The sequence below is a fragment of the Equus przewalskii genome, chromosome 29, assembly GCF_037783145.1.
Source record: "Equus przewalskii isolate Varuska chromosome 29, EquPr2, whole genome shotgun sequence".
Classification (NCBI taxonomy): domain Eukaryota; kingdom Metazoa; phylum Chordata; class Mammalia; order Perissodactyla; family Equidae; genus Equus; species Equus przewalskii.
The window spans coordinates 34,677,059-34,693,157 of NC_091859.1; the positions used below are offsets into that span (position 1 = coordinate 34,677,059).

The 16,099-nt window shown below is 50.0% G+C and overlaps 1 protein-coding gene and 1 long non-coding RNA gene across 3 annotated transcripts in view; one reads left to right on the forward strand and one right to left on the reverse strand.

The window, feature by feature from the left end:
- CACNG2 (calcium voltage-gated channel auxiliary subunit gamma 2) overlaps window positions 1-780 on the reverse strand; it is a 112,209-nt gene extending 111,429 nt beyond the window's left edge. The window contains exon 1 of one of the 2 annotated variants that reach the window (XM_070600557.1): window positions 12-761. The gene's annotated coding sequence lies outside the window, so the exon portion shown is untranslated. Of the gene's footprint in view, window positions 1-11 lie in introns of both variants that reach the window. The other variant, XM_070600558.1, reaches the window with a different exon arrangement.
- LOC139080353 (uncharacterized) lies at window positions 249-13,475 on the forward strand. Its single transcript, XR_011534806.1, has 3 exons — window positions 249-383; window positions 1,013-1,144; window positions 12,700-13,475. It is a non-coding gene; the product is annotated as an uncharacterized lncRNA (long non-coding RNA).
- The last annotated feature ends 2,624 nt before the right edge of the window (window positions 13,476-16,099 follow it).

Consider the following 16,099-nt stretch of genomic DNA (forward strand, 5'->3'; position numbering starts at 1 on the left):
GAGAGGCTTGCCTTTTGAGATCAGAAACTGTTCCAGTTGCAGTGATTTTTCTTAAAAAAAAAAAGGAAAAAAATAAAAAGACACCCCCCACCCCCCCCAAGTGAGATGCCTTAATCTCTTTTCCTAAAATTCTGGTCTCCAGTTTCCATATGTGATAGCTAATTTGGAGATGGCTTCCACAGTGAACCAGGGAAGAGCCGCATTCTCAACACAATCTCTCATGGTCGGGACCTAGACAGTTAGAGATTGGAAAAGCCGAGATGCAACCTTGGGTCTTCGTTCTCGGCTCTGCGGCCTGCGCCATGAAAATCCTTTGCTTCGCCAGTTCTCTTCCTTGGGGGGTCTCGGGCGCTTTCGTTTCAGACCAGACTTCCCAGTATTCTGTAAGCCCTTGATCTCAGCTGAACAGGTGCGGGGGTCTCGCCTTCCATGGTTTGGCCCCGGCGCGGCAGCAGCAGCAGCAGCAGGGCGGGCGCGGCGGCGGCGGCGGCGGCAGGACGAGCAGCGGCGGCGGTTATTGTTGTTGGTGGCGGGGGTAGTGTTGGCGAAGTGGGGGAGGGAGGGGGTTTCTCCCGGAGAATCGAGGCGGGTTTCCCTCCCCCTATCTGCAAAGCTCCTGGAAACGAGGGAGCCCGGCGTCTTGCTGCAGGATGGGCCCCCCCACTAGCTGCCGGCTCGGCCCCGGCGGAGGCGCTCCCACCTACTGCATTACCGGGTGGTGCTGAACTGGACAGCTCCCCGCGCCGCCCGCTCCGCGCTCCCCGGCTCCCAGGGCGGCCCGCCCGGAGGGGGGCGCGGGCCGGAGTCCTCCCTCGCCTCGGGGGGCAGCCAGGCCAGGGCAGAGCGGGGGCTGCCTCTCCTCTTTTTACCCCTCTCCCAAATCCTAAAATGAGCGCTCTCCTGGGCTCCCGGAGCTTAGAGGAAGGCGTAGCTAGAGACAGCTCGCTCTCTCTCCCTCTCTCTCTCTCTCACTCTCTCTCCCCCTCCCTCCCCCCCTTGGTATTTCTTCCAGCTCAGCCTCCTTCTCATTCCATCTCTACGTGCCCAGAGCTTCAAATACAATCCTCCCATCACAATCAGACGGGCACAAAACTTCAACCGGCCTTTTCTCTGCCTGGAAGCTGTGAAAACATAACCTGGATGGGTAATTACAAACACCGTCTCTACGTGTTTTTTTTTAAAATCATCCTTGTCACTTTGCTGTTGGGGGGGATTCGTTTTATTTTACCGGCACACGAGCTGCGTCTCCTTTTGGTTGCTCCTCTCTCGTCTCTGTCTCTTTGTCTCTCTCTGGCTAACGGGGTGTGCAGCGCACTGTGCGTGTCTCTCTGTAGTTTTCCGTGAAATTCTGACTCTTGCTCCTACGACAGACATTTTGGAAAGATTATTCGTGGAAAAGGATGGGTGAAAAGGTGACTGGTGGCTGGGGCTTGGGTGATGATTTTCATCTCAAGGATAAGCATGTTTGCAGGGGAAGTGGGTGAAATGTGAATCCTTCTAAGTTTCCATGTCATTCATAAACCAGATTCGAAGAGATAAAAATCTCCCTGCTGTGAACACACAAACACATCATAACCCTCGCTTCTTCCTCAGCAGAATCGTTATCCTGGGTTAATTACAGCGTCACCTCTTGTTTCTATGTCTGTAACTTTTCCCTAATGTGAACCCTGCAAAAAGAAGCCCAGCAGATTCCCGCTGCTGCTGGTTACGTTTTTCTCTGATCGGTTTCACAGTCAGTGCGTGAGAGCCCATGAGAGGTGATGCAGGTGCACTGTTTCTTAAATTTTGGGAGGAGGAGCCTAGAGAGAGGTTTGAGTCTGATGGGTCAGTTGGGAGTTAGAGATAGCTCCATTTCATAACTCAGTCATCCCATCCTTTCTTCTCTCTCCCTCCATTTGTGTCTTGAGATCATTTGCTTGATGATTTCTCAGTGATCTGGTGATTATCAAAGAGTCTGTAAAAGATGATTGTATTAAAAATAGACTTTCTTGGTGTTGCCTAACTTCTTTCCCTTCGCTCACAGTTGGGGTATGTCCAGTGCTTTCTTTTTGATGTGGAAAAAATACCTGTTTCTCCTTCCTGTATAAAATGTCCTTCTCTCATTCTCAGTTCCTTTCTTGGAACAGAGGGGCAATTGCCCGGCTCCTGCCACCTAGGAGAGGGTCCTGGTGTTGGGAGAACAGAACCAAGATTTCAGCAACCTCTGCTAAGGTAGCTGTGGAGTATAGCACGAGCTGAGTTTGCAGACTGAGGATTTCTCCAGTTTGGCTTCTCGTCCTGTGACGATGGGGATGGGAACCAGCGTGGAGGAGGGACAGATCTGCTGATCCCACTGGGCAGGGGGCTTTTCCAGCTTAGCCAGTGGTTCAGATCAGTGATTTTCTTGGCTCTGTCCTTGAGGAAAAGTGAGGGGCCGGCAGGAAGGCCTCTTGGATGGGCTAGGCCTTTTGAGGGGAGTGGAGAGAGACTCGGGTGCCGGCCCAGGGGCCTGAGGAGCTTCGCCCTCTCTTTCTCTCGTCTCCTTGGCTGTCTTTGACCTGCCCAAGAAAGCCCTTCAGGCTGGAGAGGGAGCCTCCTTCTCACCCCGACCCCTTTCAGACCAACTCCTGAATCTTTCGCTTAAACAGAATCAGTAACAGAGGATCAGAAGCTTCTGTCTGTCCACAGAAGCTGCTATCATCTTAGCTACTGACAGCGGCTGCGGCTTTAGCCGCATTTGATTAATCTTCTGGCCAGATAATCATTGAGAAAAGGAGAGGAGGGAGGGGGAAACGTAACAGCTCCAGGCTGCCAGCACAGAGAGAACAGAGATGTTGGGAGTCAGAACAGGCCTGCGGGCACAGCTTAACTCTGTTACTTGGTAACTGCATGACTCCAAACAGGTCGAGAGCCTCCTAGAGCCTCAGTTTTGTAAAATGGGCGTGTAAAATGGCACATCGTAGGTAAAACGGGCACGTCGGTGCCTGCCTCCTCCTTTCTGAAGTTGTTCTCAGCTACTCCCTGCCTTTCACTGCTGCCACCCTGCTCAGGCCTCTATCATCCTGTGTGAAGTGCTTTAGTGGCCACATGTCATCTCTCACTGACCGGTGAGCCCTTGGAGGTCCATAGCTGTGTCTTGCTCATCATTTTATCTTTTGGACCTAGTGCAGCGCTTGATACATACGACATGCTTGAGAAGCAGTGGCTGAGTGATTATAGTCAGGATTAAGTGGTGTAAGGTGAAGTGCCTGGCACATAGTAGGCATTCATTAAAAGTGGTTTTCCCCTCACTTCTCCTCCCGTCCTTGGTGTCCAGATTGGTCTCCAGCTTCTTCTTCCATCGAACTCATGGACCACTCCCCTCCCCAACCTATCTCTACTCCTTAGGTCCCATCTGTAGACCAGGCAAGGCTACCCGGAAAGAGCCGGCTTGGTGCAGCCCCGTTAGATGGTTTAGATCCACAAGGACGCATCCTCAGCAGCTGCTGAATGGATGCCCTTAGGGGAGCAGCTCTGTGTGCCTGCAGTTGGCTCCGTGGAAGGGCTTAGAGGAAATTAGCTGAAATGCCACAGGCCTATTTTGAGCTCTTTCTTTGATGGAGTGGAAATAACATGGGATTTGGGTGTAGCAAACTTGGCCCTGAAGCACAAGGCTGCCATTTCCTCACTGTTTGACCTTGGGCAGTCACTTAACCTCTCTGGAAATCTCTCTTCATCTGTCAAGGAGGACCACGGGTAGAAGCCTGACAATGTGGTTGCCACTGTTACACATTAATAGCAATGACAACAGCTACTGTGCCAGGCACTGATCTAAGCTGAATCCTACAATTCCATGAGGCTGGTGCTATCATTATTCCCATTTTACAGATGAGGAAACCGAGCCACATAATGGCTTGAGCGTCTGGCCTGAGGTTGTCTAGTTAGTGAGTGGCAGAGTGAGGAGTCTAGTCCAGCAGCAGGGCTTGAGAGCCTATATCTTAATCTCTGTGCCTTGACTCAAGATACGAGCTTTCTGAACAAGGATATCACACTAAGACTAGTTACGTCTCACCCATAGATTTGGCAAGCACTTAGGGAGCAATTTCTAGGTACCAGGCATTTTCACACAGATTCTTACACAATCCTGCAAATGCATGTTCCTACTCATCCTAAGGGTGAGTAAACCGAGGCTCAGAGAGGTCATATGTCAAGTCCCAAAGTCATGTGTCAAGTTAAGTGGCACAACAGAGATTTGAATATTTCCCATTGCTTCAAATTCTACCAGCCAGAAGTCCCACAGCTCATTCATTTGTTCATCTATTTGTTCAACAAATTGACCACCTACTATGTGTCAGGTACCATGCTACTTCCTGGGGATGTTGAGCAGGACAGACATGGTCCTTTCCTCCAAGGACCTGAAGACAAGTGGGAGGAGCAGACAGGTAAGGAAGAGCCACACTGAGGTGAGGAGAGTGTTCGGTGAGGGGAGCTGTGGGGCCGTGGAGCAGGGAGACCAAACGCAAGCTGGGGGGTGAGGGACCTCCTCCAAGAGGACAGGATATTTAGAATGAGATGCACGAATGAGAAAGAGTCAAGTAGGCCAAGATGGGGTGCGTGAGTGGAGGGGAGCAGAGAAGAGGAAGGGCAATCCAGGCCGAGGGCGCAGCACAGGCAAAGGTTGAGACGTGTGTGCACATGGGAAAAGGTGATTGGCCGGTTTTAGGAAAAACACGCTAAGTGTGGCTGCTCTAAAGACAGTGATGGGAAATGGTTTAGGCCAAGAGCCTGGAGGCTGTGGAGAGGAGAGTGAAGCATGAGAGGCAACCTGGAGGAGGCTGGTGGAATAGGGAATGTGAAAACCAAGCCCTGAGGCAGGAGGCAGTCAGGCAGCTGCTGCTGGGCTCCGAGCAGGAGATGATGGTGGCCTGGACCAGCGTGTGGCCGTGGGGATGGGAAGCAGTGGAGGTATTTGGTGGGTAGTGGGGAGGGAACTGATGAATATTGGTGTCCATTGAGATGGGCCACTCCGAGGAAGAAGCAGGTTGGCGTATGTGAGGAGCATGCGGAGTGGGGCAGACTGAGAATTCTGCTTTGGTTGTGAACGTAGTTTTGCTGCATTTTACTGCCTCTTTCCTCCTTGCTCCCGTTCTGTCTCTTCTCAGCATGTTGACTCATTAACTAGGAATGTAAATAATTCTCTCAATTGCATTCTAGTCCCTATGTTCTAGGATATAAGCCTCACGAAGGCAAGGATTTGGGTCTGTTTTGTTCGCTTGTATTTTCAGCACTTAGAACAGTGGCTAGCACATAGTAGGTACTCTATAAAACCAATTTACTTTATTGACATAAAAATCTAAATGCATGTCTGCTCTGTGCCAGGCATTACGCTGAGGTGCTAGGGATGCAGATGAGATTAAAATACAGAATCAAGGAGGCTGGTGAGCAGACAGCTAATTCCAGGGCAGCGTCACCCAGCCTGAGGAAGATCCGGGGTGTCTGGCACTCCCTGCCGTGTGCCCTCACAGTCCCCATCCTTCTCCTCTTGTGGCACTTCCCTCTGTGTTTTGGAATTACTGGTTAATGTCTCGCACATAGTAGGTCCACAATACATATTTGATGAATGAATGAATGAACGAACAAAATGAAGATATGTGCTGTGGAAGTTCAAGGCAAGAAGCTTTTATTTCTGTCATGGAGGGTCTCAGAAGGCTTTGCTTTGGTGACAAGCTCACCTTCAGAGGCCTGGAGAAAAGGTCACAGTTGCTCAAGGAAGATGGAGGGCGATGCAAGTAGAGGAGCGGCAGAGGCGAGCTCAGAGGGGTCCTGAGTCGTGTGAGGAGCCTCAGCGGGGTTGGCAGGACTGATGAGGATGAATCAGGGAGACTGCCGTCCCCGGGGCGGTGGGCCATCCGTCGGCATCGCTGTCCTACGGCCCTTACCCAGGCAGAAGCAGTGAAGTGGGAAGAGAACAGGCCATGGAGTCAGATGGACTGGTTTGAATCCCAGCCCTGCTGCTTAATCTCTGTGTGACCTTAAGCTATGATTTAACCTCTCTGAGCCTCAGCTGTGTCTGGTTTGTTCCTGGCTTAAGTCCTTTGCTCTTGCTGTTGGAATGCTTTCCTCTATGAACCCTGGATCCTAGATGACCATTCAGGTCTTAGCCAAGCTGTCACCTCCAGAGAGGCATAGCTCATCACACAATAACTCTGTATGACACTGGCCTGTTTTGTTTTCAGCACAGTGCTTGTTGCAACTTGACATTCTCTTGTTTATTGTCTGAAATCTCTCCCCACCCACCCGCCTCCCCCAGGATGTCAGACCACATCTGTCTTGTTCACTGTGGTCTCCCCAATGCCTGTAAAGTGCCCGGGATATTGTAGGGGCTCAGTGAATGTCTTTTAAGTGAATAAAGTTATGGTTGTGGGGATGAACCAAGGGGAACCAGATATTAGCATCTGGAAAATAGGAGAAGCAGGTCTCTAGAAGCCCTTGACCCCTGGGAGGTGGGGGTGGGGAAGGGGAAGGTGGCCCCGAGATGCTATGGGAGGACTGGGAGCCAATGGGGGTGAGGCTGCACCAGAATCAGACTTGGGAAGGCCAGCACGGGCCCGCCTTCCCCATGCTGCTGCTCCCGGGCCTGCTGTGCTCTCTTGACCCCACACCTGGTCTACTGTGGATGCCCGGAGGCTTCCAGCCCACATAGGTCTTCAGCCCCATGCTGGAGCACTCGCGGCAGGGAGGCCCAGATGGGGCTGTTGGGCCCTGGGGAAAGGAGCCACTCGGAGACACAGCAGAGTTTGCTCCTTGCAGTGCCGAGAGCTGCCGAGGAAGCCTCAGGGAACCCCAAGTGTCTGCTGCCCCAGGGGGCTGGGAGAGTGGGGCAGGGCTGGCCCAGCCCGTAAATGGGTGTGTGGGTAGTTCTGAGCCTGGGGAGAACCAGAAGCTGAACATCCACGTGTAGAGGTGTCCATGACAAGAATTCTCACAGAGAAGTCCTTTCCTACCCAGGACTTCCACCTGCAGTCAGAGCTCTCAGCCATCAAAGATGCTCCCCGCCAGGCTGGGGTGGGGTTTCACCAGGAACTGAACCATAGTGAAGAAAATTACAATAGAAAATTAATAAGAAAGTTACAGAGTAAAAAAATAAATAAAGAGGACATGCAAAGACACAGAGGAGAAGCAAGAAACAGAATGTTAAAGAGCAGAAAGGCAGGGAGAAAGGGCAATTTCCAGTGACTGTTATGGGAGAAGGAATCCAGCGGTGGATGGAGAAGTGAGACAAGGGCAGTGCACTTGGGTGAGCAGGTGTGGGAGAGGACGGAGAATGGGTCCTGAATGTGCTGTATCACCAGCCTCAGTCACCTCTTCTCCAGCCAAATCAGCCTGCTATTCCTGGATCCCATGGCCCCACACCTACCTCAGGGCCTTTGCATCACAGTCTGGGATGCTCATTTCCAAGTACCTGCTTTATTCCGTCATTCCCACAGCTGTCTTCTCAGCTGATCACCCAATATAAAAGCCCATCCACCCTTTCCTCCATCATCACTCACTCTTTACCTGCTTAAATTTTCCCTTTAACCCTTAGCAGTGTCCCTCACCTCCAATTTGCATTTATTTTCTGATTTATAGTGTAAGGGTAGGGGTCTGGTTGTGGTACTGTTATATTTCTTGCCTCTTTCATGGTGTCTGGCACATAGTAGGTGCCACATATGTGTGGACTACACGGCAAAACCCCCAGGTCAGGAGGGAGAGAAGCAGAAGCTCCAGCAGGCAAGAGGATGAAGGAGATGGGAGCAGCCTGGGTGGAGCAGCCCGGGAGAGCTGGCCTGGACCTCGGCATGGGGAAGCCAGGGGTATCTTTGGGGGAAGATGCTGGAGGTTTCTGAGAGGAATGGGGGCACTTCAGAGGTTCCTGGGCAAAGTGGAACCTGGAGAGGTGACAAGGAGGAAAGAAAGGGGACACACCTCTCCACGTGGATTTCAGGTGGCTCAAGAAGGAGGGACTGCCGAGGTGGCAGGGCTGGACGACAGGCAGGCCGGGGACGCTGGGGGTCAGGTCCCACTTCTGATGCCTCCTAGCAGGGTGGCCTCGGACCAGCAACCAAACACTCCCAAGTCTCGACTGGCCTGTCTGGAAAATGGGGCAGCGTCCCCTGCCTCAAAGTGCTGTCCTGATAATTAAATGAAATAAAAATTACTTCCAGTGCGTCTTCCACAGTAAGCCCTAAATAAATATTAGCAACATGTTGGCCTCCTATTGGGGGCTCTGTGCTCTGAATAAAACAGACAAATGAAAAAGACGTGGTCCCTGCTCAGAAGCAACCAGTGGAGTGGAGCCCAATGCAGTGGACGGAGGGCGGAGGGAGGCACGCAGGCACCATGTGCAGGACAGGTCATGCCACCTGGGTGCTCAGCAAGGGCTTCTGGGAGCTGGTGACTGCTGAGCTGCGTCTTGAAGGACCAGCGGAGGACAAGGAGCAGAGAAGGCTGGGGAAGGGTTTCCCAGGCAGAGGGGAGAGTAGGTCCAAGATAAGGGATGTGAAACATTCACTCAACAAAAGTTTGTTGAGCACCTACTATGCGTTCAAGGCAGCTCAGGGGACAAGACTGGATAGTCCCCGCCTCCAGGAGGTAATTCTGTTTTGCCAAAGTGTCAGGAGAGACCGGCAGCGATCAGGCTGGAAAGTGAGGTGGGCCGGGTTGGGGAGAGCCTTGAATCAAGCACAGTGCCTACTGTGTGCCAAGCTCTGAGCGATGGATGCAGAGATGAACAAAACCAAGTCTGTCATTGGCAGGAACCGATGACTGAACGTGGAGAGATAGAGGGAGGCCCACGAGGTGACAGGAGCACAGCATGGAAAGAGACAGGCAGGGAAGGCTTCACGGAGGAGGTGACCATTGCCTCTTCCTCCAGCTGAATAGCGGTTCCAAAGCCCACTGTCCTGCCTTTCAGGAAGTGGGCTTCCCTCCTCTGCAGGCTTACGGGGATGTCAGTTACACCTGAGAGTGACTCAGTAGCAAAGGCTTCTGGGCTCGGCAGAGTTCCTTCTCTAGGCCTTGGATGCAAGTGAAGCAGGCATTGGCATCATGTTGAGATATGGACCCAAGACCAGAATGTGGCTGCTCCCACGCCCGGGTGGTGGTAGGGCCCAGGGCTCCCTGCAGGCAGACATGCTGGCTCCACCCTACCTCACAAGCTGTGTGAGCTCGGGACAGCTTATGCCCCCTCTCTGCGCCTGTGTGCTCATCTGTAAAACGGGCATAACGGTGGCTTCCTGAGGCTGTTGTCTTGAGGACTGAGTGAGGGTCTCATCCTCGCTAAGTTTTCATCATGATCCATTTGTTATCATGTTCTGCCACGTGCACCACCAATTCTGTAACTGTAGCAGACCTGGCTCCCTACAGAAGCGGTCAAAATGGCTAAGGGTGCTCTGCGGCGGGCGGGGAGGGTAGCCAGGTCCTGAGCATCTGAGAGATGCGGTCCAGCACCGTGTCCTGCCTCGGCCAGGCCTGAGTAGGAACAGACTGTGGCGGGTGGACCATGAACCTGTCTACTGACCCCTGGTGGGTTCTGCAGGGTGTCAAGTTCCTCTTTCTCTAAAACAGCTTCCCTTCAACTGCCCGCGGGTACCTGAACCCCTCATCGGCGTCAGTCGGAGTCTCTTGTAGGGCTGCCGACCGTCTGTTATCCAAGCCGAGCCACCCACTGTGCGCTAGCCGGTCAACATCAACCTGCTCCGAGGGCCTGCTTGGAATGCAGAACCCACGGTCTCCCAGAGGGACATGAGGGCGTCCGCAGGCCTGGGGTAGGGCCTGGCCCCCAGACAGGGCTGGTCTTGGTGCCCTGGCTAGGCTCCCCCCAGCCTCCACCTTGGGCCTCACCGCCTTGCGCTGCAAATGCTGTTTCTCCATCTTTCTGATAAGCCCTGAGTGCTGAGAGGCTGGGTCCTTGTCCCTTGCGCCCACCATCACGTCCTTGGCATCTTGCACAGAGTTTGGTGCAGAACGGGGACTCATACACATTTGTTGATAAATGGGGTGGGGGTGGGTGGGAGGAGAGAGAAGAGGAGAAAAGTGATAACTGCAGCATATTCTCTGTAACAACGGGGAAATCTTGTTGACCACTCAGTTACCACATTTGCTGAGTGTGGCCTGTGTGCCAGGTCCGCCTCACATTGTATAAACTCATTTCAACCTTACAGCAAGCCCTCGAGGGAAGTTCTGTCATGGCTCTCACTTTACAGATGGGGAACCTGAGGCACAGGGAGGTTAAGCAATTTGCCCAAGGTTGCACAGCTAATACATGATAGAATCAAGATTCCATCCTGTAGAGCCCTGTATTTGCTGATTGCCTATCGCATGCCAGGCACTTGCCCCTTTAATGCTGCAGAAACCTTGGGGAAACTGAGGCTCAGGGGGGTGAAGGTGCTGAGGCAAACAGCAGATTCACGATTGGCACACAGCTCTGCCTGTCTGCAAAGCTCCAGCCAGTACGTGACCAGAGCCCCAGAGCGGGGAGAGGCTCTGTGGGTCAACTCCCTCCTCCGCTTCTGCTCAACTCAGGACTCAGCGACAAGTGGGTCTCTTCTGAGTCCTCATCTTCTTTCCGGCCCCGTGGGGCTGGGGGGCTCACACCTGGCCTGCCCCTACCACTGAGGGGATTATATCAACTGTGGAGGCCACACTGAATGGGGCAGTGGGAGGAACATGGAGTCTGGAGTTAGAACACTGGGTTAGAGTCCCAGGGACCTTGGGGAACATGCTTCCCCCAATAAGACTCAATTTCCCCACCTGTGAAATGGGAAAATAGGGAAGACTCCCTCAGTAGAGTAGGGATTAATTTATACCAAGCACCTAGGACTGTGTGGTACAGAGAGGGCTGAGGGGAGATGTGAGATGCTAGCACCTCCCTGCTTAGCACCTTTCCTGAGGTCTAACCCAGGTGGCGAGGCCTCGTCTCCTCCAATCTCGGGCATCTTTTCGCCCTCCCCCCACAGCACCCCCATCCCCACCTCCACACTGAGCTCCGGCCATCCTCCCCTCCTTTCTCTGGACAGGCGGGGCTCTTTCATGCTCTCCGTTCTCCACACCTCCCCTTGTCTTTTCGCATCGATGCACGTGGAGACAATCTTTGTGGGGACAGAACCAGAATAAGGCTGTACATGCCAGCTGGTTTTCAGTCTTCCTTTCTCTTTTGCCTGTCTCCCTCCTCCCTATACGTACCATTTCCCATCCCCTTCATCCCCGTGTCAACAACCTGCGTATTTCTATATGTTTATACATCGTAAACAAAATATCCGTGCAGGTAATATTCACACACAAACACACACCTGCACCTGCCCATACGCACATTCGCGTGTCGGGGGCTGAGTCATTTCACAAAATGGGATCGTACGAGGCTCCCTTTCTGAGTCTCGCTTTATCATTCAAACAACAACACTCGTGGGACTCTCCCTGAGTCAGCTGCAATAACTCTAATTCATTCTTTTAATGGCGGGATAATATTTCACGGTGAGGAAGTACTGTCGCTTCTTCATCTGGCTTATATCGACAGGCATTCCTTTATTCCCCACCCTCACCTCTGCCCCCACCCTCCACCTATAAACAGGGCTGCAACACACACCCTTGGACACACATCCTTTCAAGTGGAGCTTTGATTTCGATGGAATAGATCCCCGAGAGTGGAATTGCCCACTTGAAGGATATATGTATTTTTCATTTCAGTCGATGTTGTCAGATTGCTTTCCAAAAACACCGTAACATGTCACATTTTCTCCAAGAATTCATGACCCTACTATTTCCCTGCATCCACTCCAGCAATAGGTGTTAGTACTATTTTTAATTTTTGCCAGTCTGATGGGGACGAGATGAGATCTCATAGTTATTTTAATTTCGGGTTCCCATACAGCTCACGAGCTTGTGTATCTTTCTGTGAGTTTCTTGGCCATTTGGATTTGCACTGTGGCTTGCATTTGCTCATCCTTGGCCTGCCTCCAATCCTCCTTGCTCATTTCTTATCAGTTTGTAAGAGCTCTTTGCATGTTACGGATATCAACCTTTCACTTGACACGTGTTGCAAAAAGTTTTGTACTCAAATTTCTTGTTTATATGTTGACTTTGTGATGCTATCTGTTGCCACAAAGGTAATTCTGTGTGGTAAAATGTCTTTCTTTTTAAATACGACTTTCTTGTTTTTTGATGCCCAGAGACTGCCCTTGTCATATTCTGCATTTTCTTCCAAGATGTTTATTATTTTAAATTTTTTGGCTAACTCTTTAATCCATCTGGGGTTTATTTGCATATATGATGTAAAATGAGGTTTCAACTTTCTTAACAAAAGAAAGATGGTTGTGCAAGTTTCATTAATTAAAAAATTACTCCTTTTCCAACTGAACTGAAATGGCATCTCTGTCACATACTGCATTCTCGTGAATCCGTCGATAAGGTTCTGATCTCACTGCTCTGTTCCACTGATCTACCTGTCTTCCTCACTAGAACCATTTGGGTTTGACTATAAAGGTCTGATTTATATAGAGTTATGATGTTAATATTAACATTAATATGTTACATTAACATTAACTTACATTATATTAGCTTAATTAACATTCCACTAACATTAATATTAATGTTACTATGTTAATAAGTTAAAATGTTAATAAGTTAATGACTCTATATTATCTAGAGTTAATATGTAGATCTCTAATAAGCCTAGTTGTACCCCAATATTCTTCTCTTTCGTAGGATCTGGTTCTTGCTGGGTCTTCATTGATCTATACGAACTTTGGGGTTATTTTACTCAATGATGTCTTAGTCACCCCTGGATCCCAGGACTTACACGGGGCCAAGCATTGACTCAGGAAGCCGGAGAAATTTGTTGAATGTTCTCGCTGCTCTTCTCCTTCCCCAGTGGGTCCCATCCCTCCACATCTCGGATGATAAAACGTATTAAATAGCACTATTCAAGCCAAAACTAGTTACCATGAGAATGTGTACAGAGTGAACGAATCTGACTAAACGGAGAAAGCTTCAGAGATGTTGAGCCCCTCGGAGGATTGTCGTATATGAGACCCTTGGAGCAAAGAGAAAAGTCATTTATTTTTCAGCACCTGTTTATTAAACACCTGGTGTATGCCAGACCATGTTCTAGGTCTGGGGATATCGTGGTGGCCAAGGGCAAGGGCAAGGCCAAGACAAAAGTTTGAGTTTTAAGGTGTCATGATGGTATTGTGTTCATTATTTTTTGGTGTGACCATGATATTGTGGTTATGTTTAAAATAAAGAATCCCTCTTTTAGAAATGCATGCTGAAATATTAGAGATAAAATTATGTGAGGTCTGAAATTTGTTTCTAAATGAGCTGGTAGGGGAGAAATGGATGGAAGCACAGATGAAACAAGATTGGCCATGGGTTGATGGTTATGGGAGCTCAGTGATAGTTTAATTGAGGTTTATTATACTATTCTCTCTACTCTTCTCTATATCTGAAATATTCCATAATAAAAAAGTTTTTTAAATGCATACAGAGCTTATTATGTTTCAGGCTATATTCTAATTGCCTTACATCCATTAACTCATCAAATCTTCAAAATAGCCCGGTCTTAGTCAGCTGTGTCTGCCGTAACAAGATACCATTGACTTGGGGCTTGAACGCAGACATTTATTTCTCACCATTCGGGAGGCTGGGACGTTCAAGATCCAGGGGCCAGCAGATTTGGTTCCTGGTGAGGACCCTCTTTCTGGCTTGCAGAGGGCTGCCTTCTCACTGTGTCCTCACAATGCAGAGAAGGAGCGAGCCAGCTCTCTGATCTCTTCTGTAAGGGGAGTAATTCCATCGTGCGGGCTCCTTCCAAAAGTCCCACCTCCAAATACTGTCACATTCCACGTCAGGGCTTCAGCATATGAACGTGGGGCAGGGGGTGACACACGATTCAGTCCACAGTAAGCATGTTATCATCCCAGTTGAGAAAAACGAGGTCCCACGAGATTTAGTAACTCGCCCAGAAACACAGCCAGTAAGTGGCGGAGCTGTCCGGCCCCACGGCCCTGCTCTCAAACACTACGTCCTACTTTTACATCTATTCATTCCAATGAACCTGCAAACGAAGAACTATATATAAGATTACATATATGTATAAGAAATACAGGATTATTTCGTGTAGCAGGAACGGCTATGAAAGAGAGCTGATAGGATTGCGGGAGAGAGGAAGACTAGTCGTGGGAGAAGGTGGGACAGAGGACGCAGGGGCTGGGGTCCTCCTTCAGCCAGGATGAGACGGGCAGGCTGTGTGGAGCTCTGGAACAGATGTTCAGGCAGAGGAATGGCAAGTGTGAAGACTCTGAGACAGACACAGGAAGGTTGCTGGGGCAGGAGCGCAGCAGACGAGGACAAGGGCGTCTAAGCAGAGCGGCAGAAGCAGCTCTTACTACGGATCGCGGGCGGGCGTTCAAAGGTTCAAACAAGGGGACTGAGATATCTCAGTCAGATCATGACGATTTATTGGATTTATTAGCTCAATGGTTATTTAAATAGATTTTCCTACATTTTGTAGGGCTAAATTCGTCTTTAACAGAGGAATAATTTAATTCGGAAGCCAAATGAACTGCTCTTGGCCTTCCTGCCGTCACCCACTTTTGATTTTTTTTCTTTTCCATAACTTGATTCAATTTTTCTGCTCTTGCCGCATCCACATTTTCTCCAGCTCCTACACACTTTCTTTGGGTGGTTATAATGTTATTATCTCATTATTAGTCACTAACCAGGGATAATTCACTTTTCCAATTGATCTACGTTGCTTATAAAATGCCAAATCAACTGGAAGCACAGCAAGCAGGTGGTTAGTGAGTTCTGAAAGCCAGTGTAGACAGAAGACTGCATGTGTGACAGGCTGGGGAGCCAGGTGTTGATGGTCTTCAGTGAGTTGAATTTCCCTGTGGTCAAATGGTCCACATGTCAGGGGATCGTCCACAAGGTACATCCTCAAGGGCGCAGGTGGTGGTAACCGCTGACATCAAACTCGTGTTGTGTGTGCTTAATATCTCACACAGTTCCTGCTAGTTTGTATTTGTTCCACGTTCCTGACAACATCAAGTTCAATGGATTCTGCAGATAAAATGTTTCCCTGGAAAAAAATGGCCGGCAATACATGCACATTTGTAGTGTAGCCTTCACACAAACCACACTTGTTTGGGTAAAGCGGGAACGTGTATGTGGAGGCCAACAGGCCCTTCCGCCATTTTGACTTGAGCCTGGAGAGCATCAGCTGTGGACGAGTGAGGTTTGGGGCACAGACTGCTGCTCGGTTCACTTGATGGCAGGATTGGCTCTGAAGTTGCAAATTGGAGGAAAAGAGGCTGAAGACAGAGCATTAAACAGACTAAAAGCAGAGGCTATAAAGTAAAGCCTGTTCTTTGGGTGGGAGGAAGCCAGAAAAGGACAATTTGTGCGTGAAGGAGTGTCCCTGCTCCCTCCTCAGGCTGTCAGCTGGTGAGGTTTTGGGATTCTTGGCTAGTTTTTTTCTTTTTGGTAGCTTTGGGGTATAGAATCAAGAAGAAAGGAGGATGAGGAAATGGACAAGAAGCCCTCCATTTGGGGCTCAGGGGAAAGTCTTCAGGGTGTTGGAGGAAAGCAGCTTGGAGGAGCTATGAGGGAGACGAGAGAGGCAGAGCGGAAGGGGGAGTGGCTTTGGGGAAAGACTGCTGCAGGTTACGGGTCTCTTCCCAGAGTTTGAGAAACACAATGAAGGAGCTTGAACTATCTTGAGTTTTCTGGTTGTTGATTGATTCTCTGACTATGACACCTCCTTGTGGACTGGACCACAGGGGTCACGGCTTCAGCAAGGCTACAGGGGGCAAAGGAGTGGATGCTGGGGAAGCTGCTCTGATAAGATGGTGGATTGGCCAACGGTTAGGTCAAGGTCATGCCAAATGATACAATTTAGACATCAGAATTTGTCTTCTGGTTTTAGGTGTTAGGTGAAAAAGCAAGAAGAAGTAAATAGCTCTAGATAGAGAGTCAAGAGACCTATATACTTGTCCTGGCTTCACTAGATTGTCCCTTCCTTGATTCAAGAGATTATTGAGTGAATGGTTCTATGTGACAGGCCTGAGCTAGGTGCTGGGCATATACAGACACTCGTTCATCT